At 42.8% G+C, this 18330-nt stretch overlaps 1 long non-coding RNA gene across 1 annotated transcript in view; it reads right to left on the reverse strand.

The window, feature by feature from the left end:
- Positions 1-16137, reverse strand: part of LOC110568929 (uncharacterized) — a 40372-nt gene extending 24235 nt beyond the window's left edge. The window contains exons 1-2 of the long non-coding RNA XR_002479086.2: positions 15916-16137; positions 15164-15246 (exon numbers count right to left, since the gene is read on the reverse strand). This is a non-coding gene — a long non-coding RNA (uncharacterized LOC110568929). The remainder of the gene's footprint in view (positions 1-15163; positions 15247-15915) is intronic.
- Between the last annotated feature and the right edge of the window lie 2193 nt (positions 16138-18330).

Consider the following 18330-nt stretch of genomic DNA (forward strand, 5'->3'; position numbering starts at 1 on the left):
AGGAGTAGTGCAAGGTGTAAAGGAATACCCAGATGGCTCAGAAGATGTCTGTTATAGGGCCCTCCATTGTATTCAAATTAATGGCACCACATTAGCATGGGCTGCCCTTTGGTGCTCATTTGTTCCTGCACTCCGGGGGTTAAAGAAGCCGCTTGCTCTCCAGATGTTCAGTAGCTCTTATAAATGAAAGATTAGCGATTTTTCGCTGCTCCTGCTATTTCCTCTAGTCCCTGTTAAAGCTGATATTTTCTTTAGGTACTTGCTTAGTGTCTGAGTCAGAAGAATCTCCTCCCTGAGGTATATCAATCAATAGCATGCACAAGAAGAAGAACAAAATGTAGAGGAGGGAGACGTGGTCTGTATTCATTTGTTGACTACGAAAGTCTTCCAATGACTGATATATGCAACCTGTGGCTGCACTCCACCTTTTGAAATGCGGATCAAGCACATGTGACATTTTTCTCAGTCTAAAAAAACCAAAAAGAAAAAAAAAATCTCCTTTTTTTTGGTGAGAATATCTTTTGTTAGTGCTATGACAGGAATATCAACTTTATTTTCAAATCTGGCCTATCTTTCTTCCGAGCAAGAGATGTAAGTGTCTGCAATATGACTGTATCTAACTCAAACATGCCACCAACAATGTCTTCCCAGGAGAGAAATAAGAAAAGTACCAAAATGGATTCCAATAAATGAATGCCAGTTTAGCATCTACCATGCTTGCCTTTTGTATACAGAGACACTCCCCGGTTCCTGCTGTTCTAAGAGCTGTTCAAGCATTGAATAAGTAGAGTTCCAATGAGACGAAACCTTCTGCCTCAGCTGGTGTTTAACAAGCTGTTTTCTTGCTACAACTCAGTCAGGATTTCTCTAGCCTTAGCAGAATTACATTTCACATCTCCTCCTAATACATTTCCAACACTCCTTTTACCGAGCAAGAATAACGGCACAGATCAACTTAAATAGAAAAGAAAAGCCTGGTGAATACAATTAGTCTCGTTACTACCTTTTTGACAATGGAGAAGAAAGTGGCTGATAGGCTGAGAGGGAGCTACTGGCCTTTAAGGGCTGTGATATCTAGGATGGAATCTTTATGGAAGCTTGAGCTCCTGCATAGGGATGCTCCATTCGACCCCCTTTTGAGGTAGAGATAACATGGAAGGAGGCTTGAGATGGCAGTAATACTTGACAGTTAATGCAAACCCAGATCAGTTTCAAGGATGGGAGTCCCAGTCACATACACATGAAATAAAGTTTTTGAAAGACAACTAGAGATAAAATATGTATGATATACATATAAGATTGACATCTTCAAGGATGCCAGCTCAGAATGAATTGCCATGGCCACTGTAGGGGAGGAAAAATCTTTTTCCTTCTAGTCTCCTAGTTTCAACGGCTTGGCTCCAAGAATTAAACTGATAAAAGACATTAACAAGAGGAAAAAGTTTAATTATGTACATGAGCAAGCAAGCGTGGGAATTTCACAAAGAAATAAGACTCAATGAGAAAGCCAGATGATTGAAGCTTATAGATGTTTGAAGCTGACATACCATCATAAGCTAAACAAAGAAAAGCGATTTGGGGCTTGTGGGCAGGGAGACAAGTTTTGTGAAGGGAGAGGAGGAAATGTATGGTAAATAAGGATCATCTTGTCGTGCAATAAGAATCTACCAGGTGATGAGAGAGGTCTCGGGAGTAGCACTCTTCCCCCTACAGCGACATTGTTACTCATGAAAATTTTCTTTGTAAATATAAATCTCCTTTACAAAAGGTGTGTGGTGGCAGGGGGCAGGGGGGTTGGGAGCAATCTTTATTTTTAGGCAAGAGGAGGTAAATAAGTTTTCCTGGGTCTGCAGGTTCTCAATTGTCTTTAACTCAAAATAATCCTTACACCAAAGTGGCACATTTCAAGATGGCATATTCTGGTACCGTTCACCCTCAACACCACCAGCATGGTCAGGCTGGTGCCCAGAGAGAGCCTGCTGATGGGGGAATTTTGTGGTTTTCTCAAAGGCATACATACTGCCAGCCAGTGAGAAGCAAATCTGTAGGGCAGAGGTAGACACAAAGGATATCCAGGATGGGGGAGAGGGACTGCAGGGGTGAGAACACAGGGGAAAGAATGCCAAGCCATGCAGGAGAAAGGGGGAAACGCCTGCAGGAGACTGGCAGCCTCGGCTTCTCTTACCTGAAAAGGTTTTCCAGGGAAGGCTTGTTACAGGAGGAATTTCCCAAACAACATCAGCCGTATCTGACAAGGAGAAGGCTTGGAGCAGACACCTGAAGGAGAGGCATTCAGTTGATTGACTCAATAAGTGAGTTGTGGAGGTGAAGCTGATTGAGAAGATTTCAAGGGGAGCCAAGAAGCGAAACAATGGAAACCAGAAAGGAAAAGGGCGGTGGTCAGGACAGATAGAAAAGTCAAAAATAAAGTGCACCCTAAAAAGATTTAGAAGATTGCCTTCTGATATTTCTGACATTTCGATTGTCAAAACGATCTGCCACGTCTAAGAGCAGAGATAGGCAAACTCACCTTAAGGAAACAGACTTGCATCAAGCTAGCACGAGTGAGTCAATATACTAATACAGCTACAGAAGGAGTGTGTAAAACCAAGGGAGGTTGTTTGCCAAGAGAAATTTTCTAAGTGTTAAGTTGCTTGAATGAGGAACCCAAGCTTTTGTAGAACAAATCAGTACACCAAGAACTAAGAGACTCAAACCCACGTTAAACCGCTCCTTTAAGGAGAACGAGCGAATGAATTATTCTTCACTTGTAAGATGTGAGCAAGTCTGGCATCCCTCAGGCCCCCAGGAACCCCAATTACCTGCTCTGCACGAGATCATAAGCCCTGGAGCTTCTAGAAGTTGCCATGAAGAGGACCCGAACCTGCAGCTGTGATGACCGCTACTCTCCCCAAGCTTTCTTCTTGCTCGCCAGGTGGAAAAGCGCATGCTCATGTCTTGTTCTCATCTCAATTTTCATTAGCAGAGAAAATAAAAAATGAGGGTCAGAATTCGAGGATAGCCATTTCAAACTCTTTCACTGCTAGGGCATGCTAGAATATCTTAAAGCAGTAGGTAAGAGCTGGTGTTTACCTCTCCATTAGAAAACCAAGCAGTTAACATCATTAGCATTTGACAAACCATTACCACCACTGCTGAGTGATAGTGGGAATTTAACCTGACACTTCCCACTTGCTTCATTAGTAAACTGGTGTAAGCATTTAGTAATGAAAATGTGTATTTTATTTTTGCTTTGGTCCTAAAATTCTTCTCATCCTCTGCTTTCCAGCAGAAGGTAGATGCAGTCCCTGGTTCACTTGTAAGTTTCACAACCAAACCTATTTGAACGCAGATATGCTAGTGGATTGATTTCCTTCTCTTCTCTGGTACAAAATAAAGTGCTGGAAGGGGAAGGAGAGAAAGAGATTGATAAAATATCCAATTCAACCCAGAGAAGTACACTGTCTAAAGAGGCAGCTTTGCTCTGCCAATGGTCCAGATCTCAAGCAGATACTCCAGAACAGAATGAATTTCTCTAACTCAAACTTCCAACACACAGCATATATGCCTTTAGCAACCTACCAGATTCCAATAAGCTTCACTCTTAGGGTGTCAATTCTGTTCCAGGAAAACATTACCATGGTTAGGTGAACAAGCAATGCACTATCTTTGATCCTTTGCTAATTTACTGAGATCCTGCCCATAGGTGGTACCAAAAATGTCCAGGCACACAACTGCCCTGAATGGAGACAGTTGTGAAGGCTCTGTGGATACAATTCAAATAACCAACAATCAGGTTACTGATTTCATAAAGCCAATACCTGCCAATCCTAGTACTATGCACATGATAGACCCATGGGTTATCACACTGGATCATGAAGATGAAGTAGAGTTTATTTAGAGAGAATAAGAACAGGTAATGGACATCTCTTCCACATCGAGTAGCAGCGTGTTATTTGAGCCACTTCTCGTTTTCTGCCCACCTGCCTTCTCCTCCAGCTCCAGGGGTAGGTCTCATTGGCATAAGTCAGTTAGCACCTGACACTCCCTAGACATCCAATTGAGCAATTAGTTGAGGTATAGAACTTAAGTTTATCCAATCAAAAAATGCCTGGGTTTTATTTCCATGGTCTTGAGACATCTCTTCTCACCCCAATCAAAAAAAAAAAAAAAAAAAAAAAGCTTACTTATATTTTTTTCCCTCTCTCCATGGATAATGAGTTACATTGCCATACCAATGGCATTGGCAGCTATTCTGTGACTATGAGGGGATCCAGTCCTAAGATGAAGCTGATAGGTTGAACAGAGAGAAGGAAATAGACTGGGTCCTGGTATATGCTATTGAACCATTGGTGATACTCTGAAGACACTCTACTTATAGACTATGCAAATACGGGAGTCAAAAATTGTTTACTGTTTAACCCAGTGGGAATTGGGGTTTCTGTCCCTTGGAACAAGAGCATCCCAGCTGACACTCAGGAGACAAGTCAGAACACAGCTCACTTGGGCCCAGCAGGAGAGTGGGATACTTTGATCCCCTTTAATGTCAGCTCCATCTTTGCAGAGACAAAGACACAAGAAGGGAAAGAATAAGAGCCACCTGCCCGTCATAAGAGCTGCCACCTGCCCGTCATAAGGTCATAAGGGCCACCTGCCTGTCAGCGCCTCTTCGGCCCCCTCTCTCTTTATTAAACTGGGAAGCAGTAGTGTGGGGATGAGCAGGGAAAGGGGAGAGTGGAAGGCAGGATACAGAGGAAAGGCGCCAACTGGAGTGTGCAGGCATCATCCCTGGGCTGCCCTGGAGCCTTCCATATGGGCATTAACTGATTACACGAAGCACTTCCTGGAACTGCTCTTACTCTTCTGGGCCGTATACTTAAAGGTGTAAATATTAGTGTATAAAACTGAGTTTAATGTGTTTTCATACATCATTTGAAGCATAATTAACTTTGTTATTCATATTATCAGGAGCCCCAAGCACTAGTTTCCCAAGAGAAATCTGTGTCCTGCACCCATCATAGGAGCAAACTGGCCCATTCTAGTATGCTCCCCTGCCCAAATGCAGAGAAGCATGGAGGAGCAGTTAAAATCCGTGGAATTGCTGGCTCAGACTTCACATGATCAGGATAAACAAACCTCCAGCCAAGCAAGTAAAAAACTTGGTTTGCTTTATTTCTATGCTTTCCCAAGTCACAGCAGTCAAGTCTTCAAGCCAAGATCCCTCTCAAATCCCTTCTGAGGATTTCAACTCTTGTTTTTTCTTTTCCCTGGGGATCCCACGTATAGTAACTTCATACTCTATGTCTCCAGTAGGTACAATGACATTTCCCTGTTATTATTATTGACACCGAAAAGAACCTATCCTCAAACATACTCATTGTCTTTTCCAGCCGGGGTGTGGGAAATCCATCTGCCACAAGCACAAGCAGAAACTGGAGTGAAGCTTGTAAAACAGGGCGGCTGCCGTAAGGCATAGAGAAACTTACGACAGAATTGGACGGCAAGAAAGATTTTGAGACAAAGTCAGTAAACGCCATCTGTGTAGGCCAAGAGTCATCCCAAAATTTGGGAGCCGCTAAGAAAGACAGAGGGAGAGGAGGACAGGAGCGGGGGAGAAGCTTAGGAAACAGGCCGTGGGCTCTTAAGGGGGACTGAGAAATCATATCTTTTCCACACAGTTGGCTGATCAGCTAGGAGGTTAGGTCAGCTACAAGCCATCCCTTTAATACTCTCACTTGTTACCTTAGAACTGAAAATGCAAAATGTGTGCCCTTTGGAAGGAATCTTTTGCCTTGTCCTTTTTTTTTGCCGTTAGACAAAAAGTGTGTGAAACCCTTATTGACACAGGAATTAAGTTATCATGATTTTGGAGAACTCTAAAATGGCCTGGGAGAATACTCAATGCTGAAAGCCTTATTTCCACTAATCCCCTACATTTCCTTCCTTTATTGGCATTTTCCTGACTACCTCACTCCTATTCCTTCCCTCTTTTATTTCTTCTTTTCCTATCGGAAGTGTTGTAGATCAGCTCTGGGCAGCCCATTATCTCTCACCCTTCTGTGGCAACATGCTCATGCTGAGCTTCAGCAAGAGTGGGTCAATAAACACACACACAGCACACACAATACACACATACAAACACACATATAACACACACACAAACACACATACAACACACAAAACATAACACACACACAAACACACCACACACAAAACACAAAAAGACACAAACACATAACACACAAACACACATAACACACACATACAACTCATACAACACAAAAAACATACATACAACACACAAAAACACAACACACAAACATGCATACAACACACACACAAAACAAAATAATACATGTAACACACAGAGACACATAACACACAAACACAAATATAACACACACATACAACACAAAAAACATACATGCAACACATAACACATGAACACACATAAATACACACAACACAAAAAATATATAACACACAAAAACACATAACACACAGACACACATACATACAACACACACACATACAACACTCAACACAAGCAAAAAACATACATACGACACACAAAAACACAAACACATGCAACACACACAACACAAGAACACATATACAACACACAAAAACATACAATACACATGCACATACAACACACAAAAACACATAACACACAAAACACATACTACACACATACAAAAAACACATACAACACACACAGCACACACACAAAACACACACGCAGCACAACACACATGCACTTCTGCCTTCTCTTCTGCCCTCAACCCAAACCCTCTTCAACAGACAACTATAGCAATCTTATTGCTGATTCTCGATGAAGAGGGGAGAGAGCCTTCCTCCCAACCAGCCTTCTGCCCTGGGCACCAGCCTGTCCACAACAGCAGCAGTAGCAGAAGCTCACCTGTGTGAGTTCTAACTGGGCCCCAGACAAGTTGCATTGGTGACCCTGGATTGTTGCATGTGTTTAAAATGCATTCCAACATCTCAAGAAAAAAAAAAACACTTATTACAGACCCCTTCCTGCAGTGGATGAAAGTGAAACGCCACACAATTACTGCGTTTGCCCAAGGTCACGGAGCTAGCAAGTGGTGAGGTGGAATTAGAGCCCATGTCTATGCAACCCCTAGCATGAATTCTTGACTTCCAAGCTGCCTTGCCTTTATTCCCTAAGCAGCAGCCCCTGGCACGCTCGGGAAAGAGCCAGGTTGAGGCATGTTTTGGGGCAACAGCATCTTTTTGATAGAAACAAGAAGATTCAGGGCGTGGTGCTGGGGGTCCCCATGGAGAATAAGCCTGACAGGGTCATTCATCATGGCCACGCTAGGTGACAGCAAGGTTCCACCTCACCTCCATTTAACACTGTGAGAGGTTACACATTAGAGATTTGGAATCACAAAACTCCCCAGCCCCTGATAAGCCCAGCCAAGCACATACTTTGCAGGTTATGTAAGCAAGTAGAACAACTTCAGACCAGAGTTGTTTTCTTCTCCAACCCCTCCCTCCTCTGCTTTAAATAAGGTCAAAATGAAGTTATTTCATCCAAAAACTATATATAAAAAAAAAAAGTTAAATGTCAAGCAACTTAGGCATTTTAAAGTAACAGATTATATTCCGCATTAATCCACAGGGATGTCTTAAAAAGAGAGGCGCTTCTCTTCCCTGTCACTGTGTCCTCACACTGTCTCTCGGTTACTATTATGGCTCACTCCCTGCTCAAATGGTAACATTTAAATTGATCAAGCATAGAAACAGACATCGTCTCAATCCCAAGAATCTCCCCAACCTAAGTCAGGGACAGCTGCTGAAAAGGAGCTGCTGGAAGGCTGGCGGTGGCCATTCTGCACTGCCTTTCTTTTGTGCATTGTCTAAAGGAGGAGCGAGTGCACTCACACCTTTCAGTGCAGACAAAACGGTCTTCTTTATCTATAAAGGAGCCACTTAGATCAACCAGACTGGCCACAGGATGTCACTGTTACTCCACACACACAAACAATAGCAAGTGAGCGTTTCCACCAGGGGTTGGATCTGGCCCAGGACCTGGGCTCCCCTCAGCCCTGCCTGTCACAGAATTGTCATCCCTTCAGGTGGCACGCCACAAGCCAGCAGCGTGTGCCCTGGAAAAGCCATATAGCCTGACCCATTGTCTCAATATTCTCATTGTTCTGTATCAAAGGGGACGGGAAGAGAAAGAAGTGAAAAGAAGAAAAGGATCAGCGTGGTCCCTCACATCATGGGTTCTCCAAGAGTTGGACTTTGAACATTTGATGACCTTGGATAGAGCCCAGGTGCTTTTTATATATTTTATAGAGTTATATAAGGGTAGGAACATCTTTTGCTTATCCTTATTTTCTAAAATTTCTGGAAAGGATATGGAATACTTAAGCCATTCTTAAGCTGTGTTAACTCTTCCTACAGATGCTGCTTTGCATTGGAGCCTGAGATGAGGCCAACGCTAGTTAAATGCTTTCCTTTTACCCCAACAAAGCACCTGCCTCTCCCCACCACCCATTCCTCAAATGTCTCCTAGACTTAGGGACAAGCCAAAGTCCAGGAAGAATGCATGCTCTGCAGCCGGCAAGCGAATGCCACTTCACAGTTGGCATCGTGAAACTCATCAGAGAACAAGCCAGTAGCCCCTGCTGGAGCGGGAGAGTCACCTTCTATTCACAGCTGGCTGCTATTCTTCCTTCCCTGCTACAGCCCTCAGAGGGATGGTTTTCTATCCATGGCTTCTTGGTAATCCAGTTCCCTTTTGCCTCCATTTTCTACCATTTTCCTCAGTGTATAGTTGACACAGTCATTGGCACGAAATGGTTAAAGCAAGAATCAGACTACCAGAGCCCATGAGAAGGGGTGTTTTTGGTAGCCAGAGAGACCTTTAACAATGCAGCATAAAAGGTAATCACAGAACATAGGTACTTTGACTCATAAAGATGGGGAAAACCTTTTGCCTTAAAAAGGTGACTATAATTTAGCCTGGAAGTATCCTTCATTTCAATGAAAGTTACAGCAGTTGAAACCTCCCTGCCACATGTCACCCTACTTTAGCTATACCATCGCAGCAAAACAAATTAAAATAAATAAAGCAGCTAGTTTCTTGCAGAGTGAGCATTTAAGAAAGGAAACTGATTGTTCCAGCATTTGCAAGGATCTGTGCAGTAGCTAAGAGCTAGAGCTATGTAAATACAGTTGATGGAGACTTTATTAATCTCCACACTAACAGTCTTTCGGCATATTGACATCAGTGTAAGAAAACAGTTATTTTGACTGGAAGTGGCTTGGATCAGTCTGAGCAGTGGACCAGCTCCATCTACGAGAAAATCAGTGGGCTACAGGGAACCAAATGAGACACAAAGAAAATCCCAGACAAGCACAATTGCCTTAACTATACTTACCTTAGGATTTGAGCAATTCCCTAATTGTAATGGTTTAAAATAAATGCCAGAATACAATCTGTCCAATAATTACTTTTATTTCACATTGATATAGCAATTTTTTTTGTGTCTACATTGCGTTAAATACAAAAACAATGATGAACAAAGTAGCATATTCCCTGCCCTCAAGAGGTTAATTAGAGAGACAGACAAAAATGCAGCAAATACGGTGTGGGAGGGGCTGTGTGTGATAAAGAGTCTGACTGGCCTGTGTCCCCAGATCCTGGGAGCTTACCTTTAAACCCTTGAGATTCCTGGGTGATTGGAACGCTTGTTATCCATGGTGCACCCCTCAGACCACACCTGCAGCTGATACTAACAAGATGACTCAGGACCAGGGCTGGCCATACTGCAAAGACCAATGATATGATTAGAAGGTTGGTGCGAGAGTCTTAAGATATCAGCCTGACCTTCAGGGAGAGGATGAGGCCTGGGGACCGAGTTCAGCTGCCTGCCGAGGATTTAATCAATCGGTGTATGTAATGAAGGCTCAGTTAACACTCCTGAAGCTGAGCTTGGGAGATCTTCCCTGCCCGGCAATACTCTCAGCCGTTGTCACTCATTGCTGGAAGGGTAACTCATCCCTGAGGATATTGGAAACTTCAAGTCTGGAAACCTCCCAGACTTCTACCTGGTTAAATACAGCATTTTTAGGGAGTTCTGTGAGTCTCTCTAGTGAATTATCAAGCCGAGGGAGTCTTGAGGGGTGGGGACCCCTATATTTGTACCCAGTTGGTCTAAAGTGGGGGTACCCCCAAAGACTCCCAAACTTATGGCCAATGTCAGAAGCCTTGGGCAGACTTCTATCTGTACTGAGGACTGTGCTCCATCTGAAAGTTTGGTCTGATTCTGGATGGGCTGGAATAAAGGAAATGTGGAGTGCTAGGGGCACACGAAGGGGCGCACTTGATCCAGACTGTGGGGGATGGAGAAGAAACGCCAGGGAAGTCTTCCTGGAAAGATGATCTCTGGCACCTGGAGGAAGGATAGTTAAGCATTTGAGCTCAAAGTAACCCTTTAGACAAGCACTCAATCCCAAAGAGAACGTTTCATTCTCAATAAAGCACCGTCTTTATTTCAAACACCCAAGTCACCAAAATACTTCTGTTTTTGCGCAGGAAGTTTCCCTGTCCACAGTGTGCCCAGCCAACAATTAAAGAAGGAATTCAGGCTCCCAGAGAGCACAGAATACACAAGTAACTAGCCACACCCCAAAATGACACTGTGACAGAGTAAGGGTGAGCTGCAGGTTACTCACAGGAATCAAGGTGAAGATGGGCTCACCCAGTCACACCCTGCACTAATCCTCTCAGGGAAGGAAGCATTCATTAATTTCCCTTTGCAGAAAAAAGTTACTAGGCACTGAAAGTTTCTAAAATTTATTCAAAGTAAACAGTAAGTTCTTAATACAGGGGTCAGGCCATCCAAGTATTATTTGGCAATGATTGTCCTCAATTACCGTTCCTGAGGGCTCTTATCCATGAGATGCTTCTTGAGTAAATGCATGCGGTTTCTCCCTTCCATCCCTGCCAATCCAGACACACTCTCCTCCGCAGGCTGGTAAACATTCGAAGGAGAAAGTGACTGAAGAGATAGGAAGTGTTTACCCTGGGTGGAGTGCTTCGGCACTGCACACGCTGCTCTGTATGAAGTGATGTATTTATACGTGAATTTATCACCTCAGTCTTATTCTACACAAGAACAGAGGCCATATTTGTACCCTCAGCCCCCAGCACTGTGGCAAGGCAGTTACTCAATAAATGTCTGTTCAATTAAATGAAGTTAAATAATAACTCTAAGCAGAAAATAAACCTCTAGTAATACCGTTTCTGATATCCGAACATAGTCCTGTTTTGAGTTAACTCCTGTTGGAGCAGGACACTCTAGTGAGTTTCTTTCCTCCTCCTCAACCGCATCACAAGCCTACCTGCTATTGCTGAAATGACTGACTGCCTGCTCGATGCCCAGATGCCCACATGAGGGGAGACACTTACATCAGCCCTTTCCTCCTCCTCATCTGCAATTCGTCCCTCATCTTCCTTCAAGCATTCAACAAATATTCACTGAGTACCTGGCTCACTGAGGACATAGCTGGGAACAACCCCGTCCTAACAGAGCTTGCCTTCTTCCAGAGGAAACAGTATAAATAAATTGTATACAAAGTACATTAAACAGTAATCAATGCAAAGGGCATAAAGCAGGATAGTGGCAAGGACACAATTGGTGGCAAAGGGTGTGATTTTAAAAGAATAATCAGAGGAGGGTCACACATTGGAGCAAAGAGCTACAGGAGGCGGGGGTGAGCCACGTGGACTACAGCGGAAGAGCATCCATGCAGAGGACCCAGTAAGTGCACAGATGCGGGGCGAGAGCATGCCTAGCATAAAGAAAAGCAAAGAGATCAATGCAGCAGAAATAGAATGAGGAGATGAGAGTGGAGAGGAAATAGAGGCAGCTAAGAATACAATGGAGCAGATTTTACTCCAAGTGACAGACAACCATCAGAAAGGTTTTCGCAGAGTGCTACAATCCGACGCGTTTTAACAGGAACATGTGAACTGCTAGGCTGAGAGGGACAAAAGGGAGCAAGGGAGACTGGCTGGGGGCTACTGCAGCTGTCCAAGCAAGAGATGTGGACAGCTGAGACCAAGGTAGTAGCAGGGAAATTAAAGAAAATGGTCAAAACCTGGGTATAATTGGAAGCAGAGATGACCGGATTTGGTGACAGAGCAGACATGGGATGTGAGAGAGAGCAGTCAAAGACGACTCCAGCGTTTGGCCCAAGCTGCCAGAAAGAAGCCACTTTTTGAGATGAAAGATGAAGACGGCTAGGAAAGAGCACACCTGGGAGGAAAATATCTGGGGCTTAGTTTGGGGCTTACTAACTTTATTCCTGTTGGGCACCCAAATGTTTCCTCCTCCTGATGAGGAGGCAATAATTATATGCATGCATATTTATAGATAAATATTGCGTGTATATATATACTCTGCACTTACGTGTGTGTGTGTGTGTGTGTGTGTGTGTGTGTGTGTGTGTGTTTGCAACTTGGAGGCCAGGTCCAGGATGGAGATACCAGTTCTGGAATTAACAGCATACAGATGGCATTAACCAGAGAGGATAAATGATTTCACCAAAGAAAAAAGGAGGAACAAAGGAGACAATATTTGTCAATTTTCCAGAAGGGCATCAAAACCAACATGCCTCACATTAATCACATTCCACCCCAATTCTCCCCTTGCCTGTAAGTCCTGGACAGAGCCCATTCTTTTCAGTGGCAAGAGAGATGGACTTGAACTTGGGAGGAGAATATGGTGGTGGCCACTCACAATGCAGATTGTCTCTCCCATCGGTAGTGTTCAGTGTATCAGGGTCTTAGGAAGCAAGTAATTGCTTCAAGGGAGATGATAACCTAAAATGGTGCTAAAATATCTTAAGACTAGAGTGAGCTTGAGGCGAAGAGTGAGGCCGCAGTTGGGAGGGGACAAACTGCATCCCTTTCTCACCTCCTATTCTTGCCTGTCTTTGCAGAACAGAGGCCGTGGACTTCCTGCCTCTTCTATTTTCCTCTAGGTGACTTTAAGCTCCACAGTTTCTCCACAATCCACATTATGTCATTCTTCTCAATAAAGCCAAAGTGGTAAATGCATACATACCTCAATGTGATTCAAAGTGGGTAATTTTCCAGATCAAAAAGAAAGTAACTTGTTAATCCAAGTGTCCCAATTTTGGCCTCAAAGGAAAAAAATCTGACATCCTAGCAGCTCCGTGCTCAGGGTGAATAACAACAAATGAAGAAGGTCTGAGGCTTGCTCTCAACTGTGATAGAGGCTGGGGGCAGGGGAAGGGTTGGGCAGGGGCGGGGAGGATCCTAGACAAATGCTGTCTCTGGAAAAAGCATTAACTTCTCCAATAAGGGAAAAGTTACAAGCAGTAGCTCATTTCAAGAGGATGAAGGACTTAACAAGTGAGCATCCCCTCTTCTCGGTGCCTCTAAATGGCCATCTCTTGATCCTGGAATCACAGAAGCCATAATGGGGAAACCAAAGCCTAGAGCAGGTTCTCTGTCAAAGCTGGAAAGCTGGAAAGCTCCAAGCCCAGTGTAGAGCCCAGACCTTCCGATCGCCAATCCAGAGCATTCTCTACACCACAGCAAATTGGTTCTGAACTAAAAAAGTAAAATAAAAAAGCCCTCATTTGGGGTTGAATCATCTGAAGTTAGAATTTAAACTTCTAAACCTTCTGCTTTGTATAGAAAAAAAAATGCTTTCCTAAGTGTTAAGAGTTCAAGGTGTCCCAGTAAAGAACACACTAAAGGTCTGCACCAAGAGAGGTGGGAGATGAAAATAACCCCTTCATTACTGACAGGGTTGATGGTGGAGGTCATGGTTTCTATCTGTGGGGTAGACTTCCCTACTCCTGAGCCTCCAGATGGGACAGCCTCCCCAACCCATGCCTCCACAGCACAGGGACGAAGTGGCTGGTGAAATGTACAGATGCGGAGAAGGAACAGATGCACCAGAGGCAGGCTCTCTGCAGGTGACCTTGCTCCTGTAGGGGGCAGGGCATTGGGGACTGTGCTGCATAAACCCTGTTCTCCCTAGGAACTCATCATGTGATGAAATCACTCCTCTCCTAAAAGGAGCCAGAGGGGCATCGGGTGGTCAGGGGTGTCATTGCTAGTGAAGCTCCCTCGGTGGCAGGGACTTCAGGAGACTGGAAATGGCATGAGGAGAGCAGAGAACTCCCCTCCCCTGATTGTGTTGACCTCCAGGAGCCACAGTCTCCTAGCCTGCGAGACAGACACAGCAATATCTCAAGTGGCAAATGATGTGCAAAGCGATGATAGGTGCCGCAAATGGTAGTTATTATGACAGAGTAGAAGGAAAGGTGTGGGAAGAGGGAGGTAGGAGAGGAGGGGAGAGGAAAGGGGTAGAGAGAGGTGCAAACCAGCTAGGGATGTAGGAGGCAGAGAAGACCCTGCCGGAGAGCCTGCAGGTGTGAGAATGGCGCATGTGTGCAAGAGCAGGCAGTGTGGCTGGGACCCACATGGGAGTGTGAAGACACGATGCTGCAGGGAACAATGTGTGTCTGCAATGTGCTGGAACCAGAGTTACTGTAACTTGGTGCTGTGCTGAATGAAGTGGAAGAAATGCTATTAAACTCGTGACTCCATGAGGTAATAATATTCCCAGTGAGCCCACGCCTACAGAAATACACCCAGCAAGCAGGCTTTCCAGGAGCCCCCTCTAAATTATAACAAGCTGCCTGTATCCTGCTGCCAGGATGCAGAGAAAAAATGAAAGCCAGTAACCAACTACATTATAAACTTAGTGACCTGCTTCACCTCCCCTGGTTTAGTGACGAGCTCGGCTGCCTTTTGGGCACGGAGAAAGAAACATAAGACTGGGATTAAGTTTCCTGGCTTTTGAAGTCATCAAGAGTCAAAAATGCTTTCAGCTGGCATTTCTCTCTGTTTTCCAGCTTTGATGGATTTATTTTCTTTGCCCTATTTCATGGAAGTTACTGGGGCCAATTTCCACAAAGATGATGGTCAGGGAGTTGTTTTAGGTCGACACGAGGTGGCGCTGTCTCTCCAGCTGTTTCAGTACTCTTAGGCAGTGCAAAGACTCGTTTCATTAAAGTCCTTTGAGCTTTCTAACTTGCAATGAGAGTGAGGAATTCAGTGGTCAGAAAGGCACTCACTTACTTTCTTCAATCTGTGGGTCTCTGAGCCCCGGGAGAGCGGTAGAATCCTTTATACACTTCACAGTCTCACAGTTTTATTTCTCTCTGTAGCAAGTGAAGCAATTAGAAAGTAGTGCTGTATTCAGATATTCATAGTCAGCAACTGGAATTCTTGCTCGTTTTGGACTCTGTCATTTTAATTTATAAAATAAGTCTTTTTTCTTACTTCAAACGACCAATGACTTTCCGATTTATTTTTTTAAATTCTCTGACTGTGTACCCCATTTGACGACATTTCTATTTCTGCTAAAAGACCAGGAGCTCTTATATGAATTGGAGCCTATAATCCTGACCGGGAAATTTTAAGTCTTGCAGCTCTGGAATAGACTGAGTATTCTTTTCCTTTGGGATTTATGGAGATAGCAGCAATGGTTGGGGATGGTCTGCCATGAAGAGAAGGCAGTGCCTCCGTGCAGTTAAGCCCCCTTGCTAAAATCACATTACAGTCAAAGATACAATTAGGCCCCAGGCCTCATGATTCCTGATGCAATGGCTTTTTCGTGACACGCCACTGTCTCTGTGAGTCCAAATATCTACACGTGCCTGGATTGATAATACATGTTACATGATGTTTGAAAATTTTTACTGGGATATCTGTAATTCTAAATAGACATGCCAAGAAACCCAGTGGCTTCTAAGCAGCATATTCAGATTCAAGAGAAAAGCAATATTCTAACTTCTGGCAAAACATCAAATATCAAGAATATCACTTACCACAGCTGACTTGATAAGGATGCTGCTGAGGGACCAACAGGCTGCCTCATCCCAGATATCTGCCACGGCTCCTCCCAGGGGCCAGGGAGCTGGGTGGCAGAGTCCCAGGCTTTTCTCTCAGATCTTTTCTCTGAAGTGCTCCCAATCTCCCCGCCCCCACCCCCCTCTCTGTCCGCTCTCTCATGAGAGCCCGGTCTCCCAGAGCAGAGTTAATCAGAGCATAGACTTACTTCCAGCTTCTAGCCATAATATGTATAAGCTATGAGTGGAAGAATGACTCTGGTCTGAAATTTTAAATCTATGTTTTCCTTGATATTTACAGATCTTACTGTTATTTGGGCTTGTGAGCCTGGAATTTGTTAGTCGATTTTATATTGATGCATATTTTGCATGCTCTCTAGTCCCAATTACTAAGAGATTAACATGTTTCTCAGGCAAAGGGTCCACTCAGGTTTCTAATATTACCGTCCCTATATAATAATATTCCAGTTTCATCCAGAAACTGGAAGGCTGAAGTCTTCATGATAATAAGCTGCTTGATTCCACAAGTTTGAGGTTTTTTCTGCTTTATGAGAACTAGACTGTTCAGACCCAATTACAGCTAAAATATCTCATATTTCAGATTGGTTTTTTAAAACTCTCTTTTTTCATTAACAAAGTGTAAAACATTTTAATAATACACTAGATATTAATTTTAAATCAATTAAAGTAGAAATTTGAGAGCTGCTGAGAGTGGGAAAATTGAGGAAGTTATCTCATTTTTTAGAGCAATGAAATAATATGGATGCAATTCATTCATTTATTCATTTATCCACAGTATGTGTATGGAAGAGTCATTTTATTAGGTATAGAACACTTATTATATTATGCCTATTATACATGAGGAACTTCAGGTCTTAGAAAGAGATGATGGTGAACCAGAAACACTCGATCCATAAATATTCTGTGAATCAATGAACAATGAATGAATATATTACATTTATGTTATTTCAACTTCATTATTTTAGATATAGCAATGTTATTTTTCCCCATACCCCATTTTGGCTTTTTGATTTTTTAATTTTTTTTTAAATTGTTTTGACATAATTGTACATTGGTGTTTCAATACATATAATGTATATTGATCAGATCAGGGTAATTACATCCATTATCTCAAATATTTATCATTTCTTTGTGCAGGGAACATTCAATATCCTTCTTCTAGCTATTCAAAACTATTTAATATATTATTGTTAACTATAGTCATCCTACAGTGGCATATAACACTAGAATTTATTCCTCCTATCTTTCCAAATTTGGTTTTAAATGATTTCATTGATATATACTCTGGATGCAAAAAATTATTCTCTAACATGGCTCAAAGACTTTTTATCCAAATCTCTCCAAATTTAGTTTTAAATGATTTCACTGATACATACTCTGTATGCAAAAAAATATTTTCTAATCCGGCTCAAATACTTTTTATTTGATCCACATTCCTTTGTGATAAATACAAGCAGCTTAATCCTCCACTGATGACCAATTTATCCCCCTGGTAGCAACCTGGCCTTAGAGAAATTCACAGTCCCAAAAAATCATGAAATCAAATGTCTACAGGGTGAGGCGGTCATTAAAAAGTGAATTAGGCAAGGCTGGGCTAGGACTGAGGTGAGCTGGAGAGCAGAGTTCTAGGACCTTCTAAAGGGCTGACGGCCAATTGTTGCCTCAGGGGAGCAAAGCTGTTTTGTGAGATCTTCAAATTAGAAAATCTATATTGCTACACAAAGTCTCTGATTTTTAAATGATAACAAGATATTTTGTTAGAACACTGTTCAGGCCAAATAAAACATGTTTGTGGGCTGGATCCAGGCTGTCAATCTGAGACCTCTGATGCATAGTTTCAGATTAAATGAAGCCTTTAGTGAGATAATAAACCCAATCCACCAACATAGTTCAGAAATACCTGGCTTTATGAAGACGGCTTCCTTCACAGTTAGAGTTTGTTTAATCCCTAAATGGAAACATTTGTTAATTAAACACAGCACCATCCTATTGACACATCCTGTGACTATCACCAAAACTTCCAACAAGCTCATGCAGAAGTTTGAACTAGAAGAGGGTAAAAACCTTTACAGGGAAAGGTTACCTACATTGCAGTCACTCTGCTTTTTTTATTCAAATGAAAAGTAAGTGGTATTGAACCTCTGCAAAGGCTTCTTAAGATGTAGAAGAGTACAGAATTTTTACTATCTTAGCAGAATCTAATGTAATGGCTCAAATAAATCAATACATTTAATATCAAAAATGAAGAGTCACAAGAATTTCTAGTTAATTACTCCTCAATTTCTCTCATAAAAGCAAAGAAAAAGTTGGCTGATGCTTTAGATCACATATTCACTCAACAAACATTTATTTTTGTTCCTAGAATAACCTAGC

Source organism: Aotus nancymaae, unplaced genomic scaffold, assembly GCF_030222135.1.
Source record: "Aotus nancymaae isolate 86718 unplaced genomic scaffold, 86718_ANA_hifiasm-v0.15.2.pri h1tg000020l, whole genome shotgun sequence".
Classification (NCBI taxonomy): Eukaryota; Metazoa; Chordata; class Mammalia; order Primates; family Aotidae; genus Aotus; species Aotus nancymaae.